At 52.0% G+C, this 11,702-nt stretch overlaps 1 long non-coding RNA gene across 2 annotated transcripts; it reads left to right on the forward strand.

Moving 5' to 3' along the window:
• Window positions 1–361: 361 nt before the first annotated feature.
• Window positions 362–9,324, forward strand: LOC129469858 (uncharacterized). 2 transcript variants are annotated; one of them, XR_008653110.1, is made up of 3 exons: window positions 362–497; window positions 4,681–4,842; window positions 9,163–9,324. It is a non-coding gene; the product is annotated as an uncharacterized lncRNA (long non-coding RNA). The 2 variants fall into 2 exon arrangements; XR_010118382.1 differs by lacking the exon at window positions 362–497 and adding an exon at window positions 1,697–1,862.
• The last annotated feature ends 2,378 nt before the right edge of the window (window positions 9,325–11,702 follow it).

The following is an 11,702-nucleotide window of genomic DNA, read 5'->3' on the forward strand; positions in this document are numbered from 1 at the left end:
GATAGGAGGGTGAACACATGCCAAGGCCACAGGACAAGGTGCAACAGGAGCCACTGGGCCTCCACCCTCTGCCCCGTAGGGCCCCTTCACACCAAGAGCTCCAGCCAGGCTCAACCACAAGCAGCTCCCCAAACACCACACTCCTCCCCGTGCCCGGCCTCAGCACCTGCTGTTCTCCCTGCCTGGACCCCTTTCTCCTTCCTGCAGCTCTTTGCTGGGCTAACCTTTTCTCAGCCTTGAGGTTTCAGGACTGAGGCCAACACAGTGCCTCCTGCTCTTGCCTTAGGGCAGAAGAGGGGTCAGGGAGACAGCGGATGGGGCTGCAGAGGCAGGGGCTGCCGGGTGGTTAACCTGATGCAGACCCCCTGCCCTCTGAGGAAGGCTGGGCATGAGCCTGAAGGCCAGGCCTTGTAGGGAGTCCAGGACCCCTGGATCATTGTCCTGTGGGTTCAAGGAGCAGAGGACTGGCCCAGCACTGGCAGGTGCCACCGAGGATGGTAAGCAAAGCTCAGCTCAGCTCATCCTCCCTACTCACCCACAAAGAACGATGCTCTGCCACCTGCAGCCTTAACATGTTGGGCAAGCATGCCCCTTCACGGGGGCAGGGGAACAGGTAACTGTCAGGGGGGCAGGGGAACAGGTAACTGTCATGGGGACGGGGGAACAGGTAACTGTCACGGGGGCAGGGGAACAGGTAACTGTCACGGGGGCGGGGGAACAGGTAACTGTCAGGGGCAGGGGAACAGGTAACTGTCACGAGGGCAGGGGAACAGGTAACTGTCAGGGGGGCGGGGGAACAGGTAACTGTCGGGGGCGGGGGAACAGGTAACTGTCGGGGGCGGGGGAACAGGTAACTGTCGGGGGCGGGGGAACAGGTAACTGTCGGGGGCGGGGGAACAGGTAACTGTCGGGGGCAGGGGAACAGGTAACTGTCACAGGCTGGGGGTAGGTGGCAGTGGTCAAGGGTGTCAATTCTGGAGCCAGATTGCCAAGCCTCAGGGCCAGCCGGCCTCTTTCTAGTTATGAGAACTTGGCCATTTGCGTAACCTTCACTGACTTAGCACACCCTATTTTACTGTAATAATTATGTGCTTATTTCAATGTGCCATAGAGAGACATAATCAGCACATCAATTCCCATCATAGATATTACTGTTAGGACAAAGCTAACCTGGGCATTTAAGGGATTTTTAAGTAAGTCTGTTTAAAGAAAAGTACTAAGTAAATAATAGTGCAGGTTCCAGCTGGGAAGCTGATTCATAAGTGATGAAAGTTAAGGTAACGCCAGCTGGGGTTTTCCTTAGACCCAGTGGTGTTCGAACTGTTCCCCAGACCCTGGGAGCCCCAGAAGGTTCCAGGCAGGCAGAGATGCCCAGACCAGGGGGTGGGAGAGGGTCAGGGCTGCTCTCCAGGGGGGCATGAGGAAGCTGCTCATGGAACAAGTGCTGCCCCCGGTGCAATTAAAATTTATTTATTGTGAACTTATTTTTACCTGCTTTTTTTAGTGTGGTAAAATAGACATAACCTAAGATACACCATTCCAACCATTTTTCTTTTCTTTTCCTTTTTTTTTTTTTTTTGAGATAGGGTCTTGCTCTGTCACCCAGGCTGGTATACAAGGGTGCAGTAGTGGCTCTGCAGCCTCGATCTCCCCAGTTCAAGGACCCTCCCCTCCTCCCGAGTAGCTGGGACTGCGGGTGATGCTACCACACCCCACTGCTTGTTTAATTCTTTGTAGTGATGGCGTCTCACTGTGTTGCCCAGATTGGAGTGCAGTGCTGAGAACATGATTCACTGCAGCCTCAACCTCCTAGGCTCAAGCGATCCTCCTGCCTCAGCAACCCCAGCAGCTGGGACTACAAGGTGTGTGCCACTGCACCTGGCTAACTTTTAAAAAAACATTTTGTAGAGACAGAGTCTCACCATCTTCCCCAGGCTGGTCTCAAACTCCTGGGCTCAAGTGATCCTCTTGCCTTGGCCTCCCTAAGTGCTGGGATTATAGGTGTGAACCATTGTGCCAGGCCATTTCAACTTTTTTTTTTTTTTTTTTGAGATGCGGTCTTGCTTCTGTTGCCCAGGCTGGAGTACAGTGGCATGATCTTGGCTCACTGCAACCTCCACCTCCCAGGTTCAAGCGATTCTCCTGCCTCAGCCTCCTGAGTAGCTGGGATTATAGGCGACCACCACCACGCCCAGCTAATTTTTGTATTTTTAGTAGAGACGGGGTTTCACCATGTTGGTCAGGCTGGTCGTGAACTCCTGACCTCAGGTGATCCACCTGCCTCGGCCTCCCAAAGTGCTGGGATTACAGGTGTGAGCCACCGTGCCCGGCCCTTTTCAACCGCTTTTAAGTGTACAGTTGAGTGGCATTAAGTACAGTCACAGTGTTGTCCAACCATCACCACCATCCATTTCAGAACTCTCTCATCATCTCAAACAGAAACTCTGCATCTGTCAAGTAAAAACCCCCTATTCTCTACCCCAAAACCTCTGGCAACCTCTATGGTACTTTCAGTCTCTATGAATTTGCCTATTCTAGGGCTAATTTTTTCCAACAGGCTAATACACATGTGTGGTAAGAATTCACAAAGCAGAAAAGTTTCCCTGTCCTCTAGCGCTCTTCCCAGATGAACTGCTGTTACCAGTGTCCTGTTTCTTCTTTCAGAGGTATCCTGTGCATATACTTGCAAATATGCACGTGTATACATCACTTTTCATTTATTTACAAAGGGAATATGCTTTTTATGCCTCTTGCTTTTTTATTTAACAATACATCTGACAGATGAAAAGATATTTAGTGCATCAGAATATCAGTATCTCTTCCATATCAGCACACACATCTTTGTTAATGGTTGTACAGTATTCTATTGCATAGGTGAGGCATACTGTATTTAGCCAATCCTTATTGATAGAAGCTCTTTAATTGTTAATTTGTTGCATTTATCTATTGCTAGCACATGCCCACCCTTAGCAGCAGAAATGAAGTAGCACCTAGTTAGCAAGGAGAACTAATTAAATATAAAAAAAACCTACCAGACTAGCAAAAATTCAAGTCTGGCAATACCAAGTGTTGACAAGGACATGGAGGAACTGGCACTGTCATAGATGGTTGGTGAGAATGGCAATGGTTCTAACAAGTTTGGGAAGCAGCTAGGCACTCTCTAGTCAAGCTAAAGATATACAGACCCTAGATACAGCAAATTTCCTATCCAAGAAACTCTAAAGAAACTCTCCCTGGCCAGGTGTGGTGGCACACTCCTGTAATCCCAGCACTTTGGGAGGCTGAGGTGGGAGGATCACCTGAGCCCAGGGAGGTTGAGGCTGTGGTGAGCCGAGATGGCATGAGTGAACTTTAGCCTGGGCAATAGAGTGAGACCCTGTCTCAAAAAAAAAAAAAAAAATCCCATATATGGACCAGGAAACAGGAATAGCCATTGCAGCATGTTGATGATAGCCACGCATAGGAACCAACTTAAATGTTCAACAATAGGAGAAAAGAGAAATAAATTATGGCGTATTCATATAGTGGAACAGTAGACGCAATAAAAACAAACTATAGCTAGATGCATCAACAGGAAAAAACTTCACAAACAATAATAAGTCAAAAATGAGTTTAATGAGGTTACATACAGTATGATGACATTTTTACAAAGTTTTAAATCATGCAAAACAATACCATATATTGTTTATAGGTACACACATTTGTAGTAAATGTAAAACTAAGTTCACGTAAGCCTGGGCAACATAGCAAGACCCATCTTTAAAAAATAAAACATAAAAAAATTAGCTGGACATGGTGGTGCATATCTGTGGTTCTGGCTACTCAGGAGGCTGAGATGGGAGGATCACTTGAGCCCAGGAGTTCAAGACTGCAGTGAGCCATGATCACTCCACTGCATTCCAGCCTGGGTAACAAAGCAAGGTCCAGTCTCTTAAAAAAAAAAAAAAAAAAAAAAAAAAAAAAAGGCGGGGGGTGCCAGGCGTGGTGGTTCACGCCTATAATCCCAGCACTTTGGGAGACCGAGGTGGGCAGATCACCTGAGGTCAGGAATTCAAGACAAGTATGGCCAACATGGTGAAACCCCATCTCTACTACAAATACAAAGAACTACGCCTGCCAAGCATGGTGGCAGTCACCTGTAGTCCCAGCTACTCAGGAGGCTGAGGCAGGAAAATTGCTTGAACGTGGGAGGTGGAGGTGGCAGTGAACTGAGATCGTGCCATTGCACTTCAGCCTGGGCAACAGAGTGAGACTCTGTCTCAAACACACACAAAAAGTGGAACACATCATCATTGAAATTGTTAATACCTTTGAATTGCATCATGAATTCAAAGCGATTGGAGGGAACATTTGTGGCTGTTGGCCCTGGGTTTCCACCAGCCCTGGGTGGAATTAGAACCTACCCGTTCTAATTAATGTGTAATGCTGAGATGTTCACTCCAGTCATGAAGACCCTGGGCTCTAGAGGTCCCCAGGGCTGTGGGAGGGAGGCTCGTCTGTGCTGTGATATAGGCCTCACACTCTGCCCCTCTTTCTCCCAGAGGTCGTTTCTAGAGCTTCCCCAGAGGATTCAGCATTATCCCTCTGTGACATCTAATCTCCTGCCTTAGGCAGCCTGATCCTGGGCTAAGTCTCTCCTGGCAGGGGAGCCTCTCACCCGGCCTCTTTCAAATCCCACAGCACAGACCTTGGCAGTGTGGAGGGAGAGAGCCTGGTTCTTCCGCCCAGCCCTGGGCAGCCTTCTGGTCTCCCAGGATAGAAAAAAGACTCACATTTCTTCGCACCATTGAGCCTGTCACTGCAGCACCACAGCATTTGACATCTGCAAAACAACATCATTAGGTAGGTGTTAACTTTTCCCCACTGGTAGGCCTGGTGCTCGTAAATGTACTGTGACGAGTGTAATGTGTTTATGAGAATGTGCATAATAAATTATCAGAAATAGGCTGCATTTTTAATATTGCTTAATATATTAAGTTGGCCTCTAAGCAGCCACAAGCTGTATTGCAATTGCTGAACTGACTTGCTGGCGTCAGTGCCCCATCATGCTCTCCATGCCGAGGCCATAGTGTATGCCAAGAAGGAGGCAGGGGACCCCCCAGAGTGGTGGTTCCTGCCTCCCTTCCTGACTTCCCCTCCATCATCTGGAATCTAAAGAAAAATGGGCTTCATTTATCACTGGGCCCCCTACAGATCGCAGCACGGGGCCTGTTACAGGGCAGGTGCACAATAAATATGTGTGGAAATGTGGCTTCATGAATAAATGACTGGACAAGAGACCTTGGAAGGCCCCTCTCCGTCAACCAGCAACACTGGATTTCCTCCATCCAAGCGCCTCTGTTGGGTTAAAATTTTCTGTTAATACAGAGAACGTTCTATTAGCACAGCAGGACACGATCTCCTCCGGTAATCAGGGAAGGGTGGAAACGGGGGACACATGTTAGGCCTGGGTCAGAGAGAGCCCTTCTTCTCCGGGCACATGGACACCAGCCAAGATGCCAAGCAAGGAACATCCAGCCAAGAGCTGCACAGAGGGCATTGCCTCAGAAACACACGTTACCTACTCTAAGAAGAGCCGTTAACTGGTCCTTCTCTGCCTAGACCAGCTCGGTCGGGGAAACCCTAACCCAGCGGTGCTAGAGGAATTAAAGACACACACACAGAAATATAGAGGTGTGAAGTGGGAAATCAGGGGTCTCACAGCCTTCAGAGCTGAGAGCCCCAAACAAAGATTTACCCACGTATTTATTAACAGCAAACCAGTCATTAGCACTGTTTCTATAGATATTAAATTAGCTAAAAGTATCCCTTATGGGAAACGAAGCGATGGGCTGAATTAAAGGAGTAGGTTGGGCTAGTTAACTGCAGCAGGAGCATGTCCTTAAGGCACGGATCGCTCACGCTATTGTTTGTGGCTTAAGAACGCCTTTAAGCGGTTTTCCACTCTGGGCGGGCTGGGTGTTCCTCACCCTCATTCCGGTAAACCCACAACCTTCCAGCGTGGGTGTTATGGCCATTATGAACATGTTACAGTGCTGCAGAGATTTTGTTTATGGCCAGTTTTGGGGCCAGTTTATGGATAGATTTTGGGGGGCCTGCTCCTAACACTTCTCCACCAGGAAAGAGGTCAGACTACCCAAACAGGAGGAGATCAGACTCCCTGCTGTGGCTCTGCCAAACCTCTCTGGAAATTCCAACACCTGCCTTGGGTTAGGCACTCACTTCCCCAGTGAAGAATCACTAAATATTGAGAGATGTCACTGATGGGCATATGTTACACATGTGAACAGCATAGAGGCAGCCCAGCAGGTTGAAAATCACTGTTAAACCATTAGCACCCTCTAATCCAGCAAGTCTCAACCTTCATTGTGTACCAGAATCATCAGGGGTACTTGTTAAGATGTATCCTGAGTGTGCACACAGGTATCCTGAGTCAGTGGGTGTGAGGTGATGCATCCTGAGTGTGCACACAGGTATCCTGAGTCAGTGGGTGTGAGGTGATGTGTCCTGAGTGTGTACACACAGGTATCCTGAGTCAGTGGGTGTGAGGTGGTGCATCCCGAGTGTGCACACACATATCCTGAGTCAGTGGATGTGAGGTGATGCGTCCCGAGTGTGCACACAGGTATCCTGAGTCAGTGGGTGTGAGGTGGTGCGTCCTGAGTGTGCACACACGTATCCTGAGTCAGTGGGTGTGAGGTGATGCGTCCTGAGTGTGCACACAGGTATCCTGAGTCAGTGGGTGTGAGGTGATGCATCCCGAGTGTGCACACACAGGTATCCTGAGTCAGTGGGTGTGAGGTGGTGCGTCCCGAGTGTGCACACAGGTATCCTGAGTCAGTGGGTGTGAGGTGATGCATCCCGAGTGTGCACACAGGTATCCTGAGTCAGTGGGTGTGAGGTGGTGCGTCCCGAGTGTGCACACAGGTATCCTGAGTCAGTGGGTGTGAGGTGATGCGTCCTGAGTGTGTACACACAGGTATCCTGAGTCAGTGGGTGTGAGGTGGTGCATCCTGAGTGTGCACACACGTATCCTGAGTCAGTGGGTGTGAGGTGGTGCGTCCCGAGTGTGCACACAGGTATCCTGAGTCAGTGGGTGTGAGGTGATGCATCCTGAGTGTGCACACAGGTATCCTGAGTCAGTGGGTGTGAGGTGGTGCGTCCTGAGTGTGTACACACAGGTATCCTGAGTCAGTGGGTGTGAGGTGGTGCGTCCCGAGTGTGCACACAGGTATCCTGAGTCAGTGGGTGTGAGGTGATGCATCCCGAGTGTGCACACAGGTATCCTGAGTCAGTGGGTGTGAGGTGGTGCGTCCCGAGTGTGCACACAGGTATCCTGAGTCAGTGGGTGTGAGGTGGTGCATCCTGAGTGTGCACACACATATCCTGAGTCAGTGGGTGTGAGGTGGTGCGTCCCGAGTGTGCACACACATATCCTGAGTCGGTGGATGTGAGGTGATGCGTCCCGAGTGTGCACACAGGTATCCTGAGTCAGTGGGTGTGAGGTGATGCGTCCTGAGTGTGTACACACAGGTATCCTGAGTCAGTGGGTGTGAGGTGGTGCATCCTGAGTGTGCACACACGTATCCTGAGTCAGTGGGTGTGAGGTGATGCGTCCTGAGTGTGCACACAGGTATTCTGAGTCAGTGGGTGTGAGGTGATGCATCCTGAGTGTGCACACAGGTATCCTGAGTCAGTGGGTGTGAGGTGATGCGTCCTGAGTGTGCACACAGGTATTCTGAGTCAGTGGGTGTGAGGTGATGCATCCTGAGTGTGCACACAGGTATCCTGAGTCAGTGGGTGTGAGGTGATGGGTCCTGAGTGTGCACACAGGTATCCTGAGTCAATGTGTGTGAGGTGGGGGCCTGGAATCTGCATTGTTGATAGACATCCTGGGCTGGGTGTGGCGACTCACACTTGTAATCTCAGCATTTTGAGAGGCCATGGCAGGAAAACCATTTAAAGCCAGGAGTTTGAGAGTAGCTTGGGTAACGTGGCAAGACCCCATCTCTACAAAATTTTTAAAAATTAGCTGGGGATGGTGGTGCATGCATGTGGTCCCAGATACTTGGGAGGCTGAGTTGGGAAGATCACTTGAGCCTCGGGAGGTCGAGGTTGCAGTGAGCCATGATCGCACCACTGCACTCCAGCCTCAGTGACAAAGTAAATAGACATGCTAGTGCTACAGATACCTGGACCATTTTTTAAAGAACCCACTTTATCTCATTTGACAGGAGCCTTTGATAGGGTCTGTGGGGAGTTGGGAGAAAGCTCAGAAGCTTGTTGGGAAAAGCAGGAGGCAGAGAGGCAAGGGCACAGGGCTTCTGAGGGCTGTGACCAAGGGCAGACTCCATCCACTTAACTTTGCCAGAGGCTGGTCCAGCTGCCCAGCCACCCACCTCAGCATGGGGAATGGAAGGCAACATGATTGATGAGGCTTTGGACATATCCAACTGCTTAGAGATGCCCACACATGCCAGCCAGCGCCCAGCCTTGGCAAGTGCATCCATTTCTCACCTGGTCCTGGCAGCAGACAGGGAGCAGCCAACCACATGTCACTGGTAGAGAAATCGAGGCAGGCACTGGGAATGCAATGACAGTTTGCACCAGGAAGGTTTGCACCAGGATGATTTGCATCAGGAAGGTTTGCACCAGGACGATTTGCACCAGGAAGTTTTGCACCGGGATGGTTTGCACCAGGAAGGCAGGGGCAACAGAATCACAATTCCCTGAGTGCCAGTCGCACACTGGGCACTGTGCTAAGCACTGTATACCCATCCTCACCTTTCACTCACACAAGGTTGTTCTTATTCTCCCCCATTGCAGATGAGACCCAGGGCCTAAGTTAAGCAACTTTCCCAAAGTCCGGCACGCTTAGGGGGAAGCACACCTGACTTCTGACTCTAAGTCTGCCTACTCCCTGACCTATGCTCGTTCTAGAAAGTGCACACTTGCCCAGATAACACCACTTCCATCCCTTGGGGAGGCCCCACACCATTTCAGCTGGGCTCAGAGCTGGGCAAATTCAGACCTAGAGTGGATTTCAACTCTGCCACCTGCCAAAGGCTAGACCCCAACATACCATGTGTTTCTCCAGTGGGCATCCTGGGGTTCCCTGGCTCCATGCTTAGGAGGCTGGGCCCTCCACCTGACTTCTTCCAGACCCTCCCCAAGAGCCAGCTCCTGCAGAGCCAAGAGCCGTGAGCTGATCCTCCAGAAACCAGACCCACAGGACAAGAGGCCAGGAGGGAGCAGCCAGCTCTCGGTGAACACAGGCACAGGGCCTTGGCAGACTCAGCGGTCAGGACGTCCAGGTCTCATCCCCAGTCTACCTCTTGCTAGTCACTTGACCTCCCACAGCCTCAGTTTCCCCGTCTGTAAGATGATCACGACACCCTCTAGTTCCTTAGTAAAGGAATGATAAAATGACAGTTCACTGTCTGTATTTTAATACCTGTGTCATTATATAATCATTTTGTGATGCAGCCACCTCTGGCACAGAAAAAGTCACTCTGTGCCTATTTAAGAATTAATCCCCTTAAGCATTCCTGGAAACGAGAACCCCTCTGTGCCAGGCTGCCCTTACCAAGCTCTTCTGTCCTTCCCTTTGGCTCTTGGAAGGCTGAATATTTCTCCCACCAGGACCTCAGACTATCTTTAGGGAACCCCCAGGCCGGTTCATTCCCACTGTAACCCCTGAGGCTCTTGGCCTCCTCCCCTCCTCCCCTTCCCCATCCTTTTTTTCCCTCCTTCCCCTCCTCCTCAGTTTGGGCTTCCCCTGTCCAAGAAGCCTCAGGATGAGCTTTGGGAACAAGGTTTTACCTGTGTTTCCAACTCTGCTCTGAGCCCCTGAGCTCTGTAGTGGAGGGGAGGAAAGGGAGAAGGGAGGGAAAGTGGAAGCATGGAAAAGTCAGGACACTGGGCTCTCATCGCAGCTCTGTCGCCAGCCAGGTCACCCTGGGCACATCCTTGTGCCTGAGCGCTGATTTTTTCCCCTGTGAAATGGGAACAGCAGGCCCTGCCTACATCCTGGGGTGGTTTAAGGAATCAATGAGATGACAGCTGTGAATGTTCTTGGCACAGTACAACATATGCCATGTGTTTCTCCAGTGTTTTCAAAGGCCGGTAGTGCCCGCCACCACCCAGTTCAGAACTCACCACGAAACATGAATTTCTCATCACTTCTCACCATGAGTCTTGTCTTTCCAAAGGAAGGGAGAAAGGAAAGCCAAGTGAGCACCTCTTACCTGTCGTTCTGTGCTGGATGGGGCCTTGCCACAATGCTGTGCAGTTGGAAATAGCCTCATTTCATAGATGAAGAAACTGAGGCTCAAAGAGGTCAAATACCCTGCCAGAACTGTGCAGCTGGAAGCCATAGGGCAAGGCTTTGCCTCTTTCCTCTGCTCCCCATCACTCTGCAGGGGTTATGGTGGGGGAACAAGAGAGGCTTGGAGCCTCTCGTTCAGACTCACCAAAGGCACCAGCTAAGAAGCTCAGTGTCTTACACGTCAGTGGAAACTAGAGGGTAAACAGGATTCCATCCATGCCCAGGGCTTTCCGGGAACACACCTGTCCAAGCAGCAGCAGTTCCCAACAGAGCTCTGGTCCTGGAAAGCGGGAGAGCCGGGACTGGGCCCTGTGGGATTTGTTTAGTGATCTGACCATGTGGGAGGCTTAGAGTAGGAGTGGGGGTGGGGGGAGGGTGCCGCCCAGCCTCACTGCATCACTCACCGCCCAGGCCCTGCCCTTACCCCCTCTTGACCAGGCCCTGTGCAGGTTCTCAGCCACCCTGCCCCGGTGGGTCCTTCGGACTACTCATTGACCAAATGAGGGACTGACCCGCGGTTAGAGTGCTGTGTTGTATGTGACCTGAGAATATGTGTGCACAGACTGTGCCCCGGTGTCCTTGTACAGTTGAGCGTGTACATGTCCTGCCCGTGTGTAGGCAGCCTGTCCCTACACGCTAGGAGTGTGACTCCATGTCCTGCTAGATGGGGGAGGAGAGAGGCAGTTGTGCTCAGCGTCCTCTGATCACTTCTATGGGCACATGTTTGTGCGTCTTGTTAGGGGTGCTTGGGGGTGTGGAAGCCTGTGCCCTGGGTGCCCTTGATCACCTGTGTGTGTGCTCCATTAGGTGTGCACGCCTGTGCATTGGGGGTGTACTGTGTCACAGCATCCTAAACCAACTATGTGCGCATGCAGACGTTTGTGTGTGTGTCCTACGGTGTGAGCGAGCGGATGCTTCCACCACGTGTCTCTGCACACGGAGGTGTGCGCTTGCACACCTGCGTGTGTCCCGAGAGAGCCAGCAGAGCCCAGCGTGGGCTGGCACGCGCGGGAACGTGTGGGTGCGCGTCCTGCGGGTCCCTGCCCAGCTGGCTCCCAGCTTGTACTGCGGGCGTGCATGAGCGGAAGGCGCCCGGCGGCCCTGCCTGGCCGCGAGTGTGCGCGCGCGGGGTCCCGGGCCGGCGTGCACGCCGGTGTGAGTGCGAGTGCGAGTGAATGTGGCGCCGCGCGGCTCCCTCCGCTCCGCGCCGCCCGCGCAGCCCGCACACTCACCCTGCTTGGTTGCTGCCGGGTGACGCGGGCTGGGCCCGCCCCCTGCCTGCCGGCCTCTGGCACTCACTCGCGCCGTCCGCAGCGGAGCGGGCAGCAGCCAAGTCAGGGCCGTCCGGGGGCGCGGCCGGCGATGCCCGCAGCCT

Source organism: Symphalangus syndactylus, chromosome 20 (genome assembly GCF_028878055.3).
Source record: "Symphalangus syndactylus isolate Jambi chromosome 20, NHGRI_mSymSyn1-v2.1_pri, whole genome shotgun sequence".
In the NCBI taxonomy this organism is placed as follows: Eukaryota; Metazoa; Chordata; class Mammalia; order Primates; family Hylobatidae; genus Symphalangus; species Symphalangus syndactylus.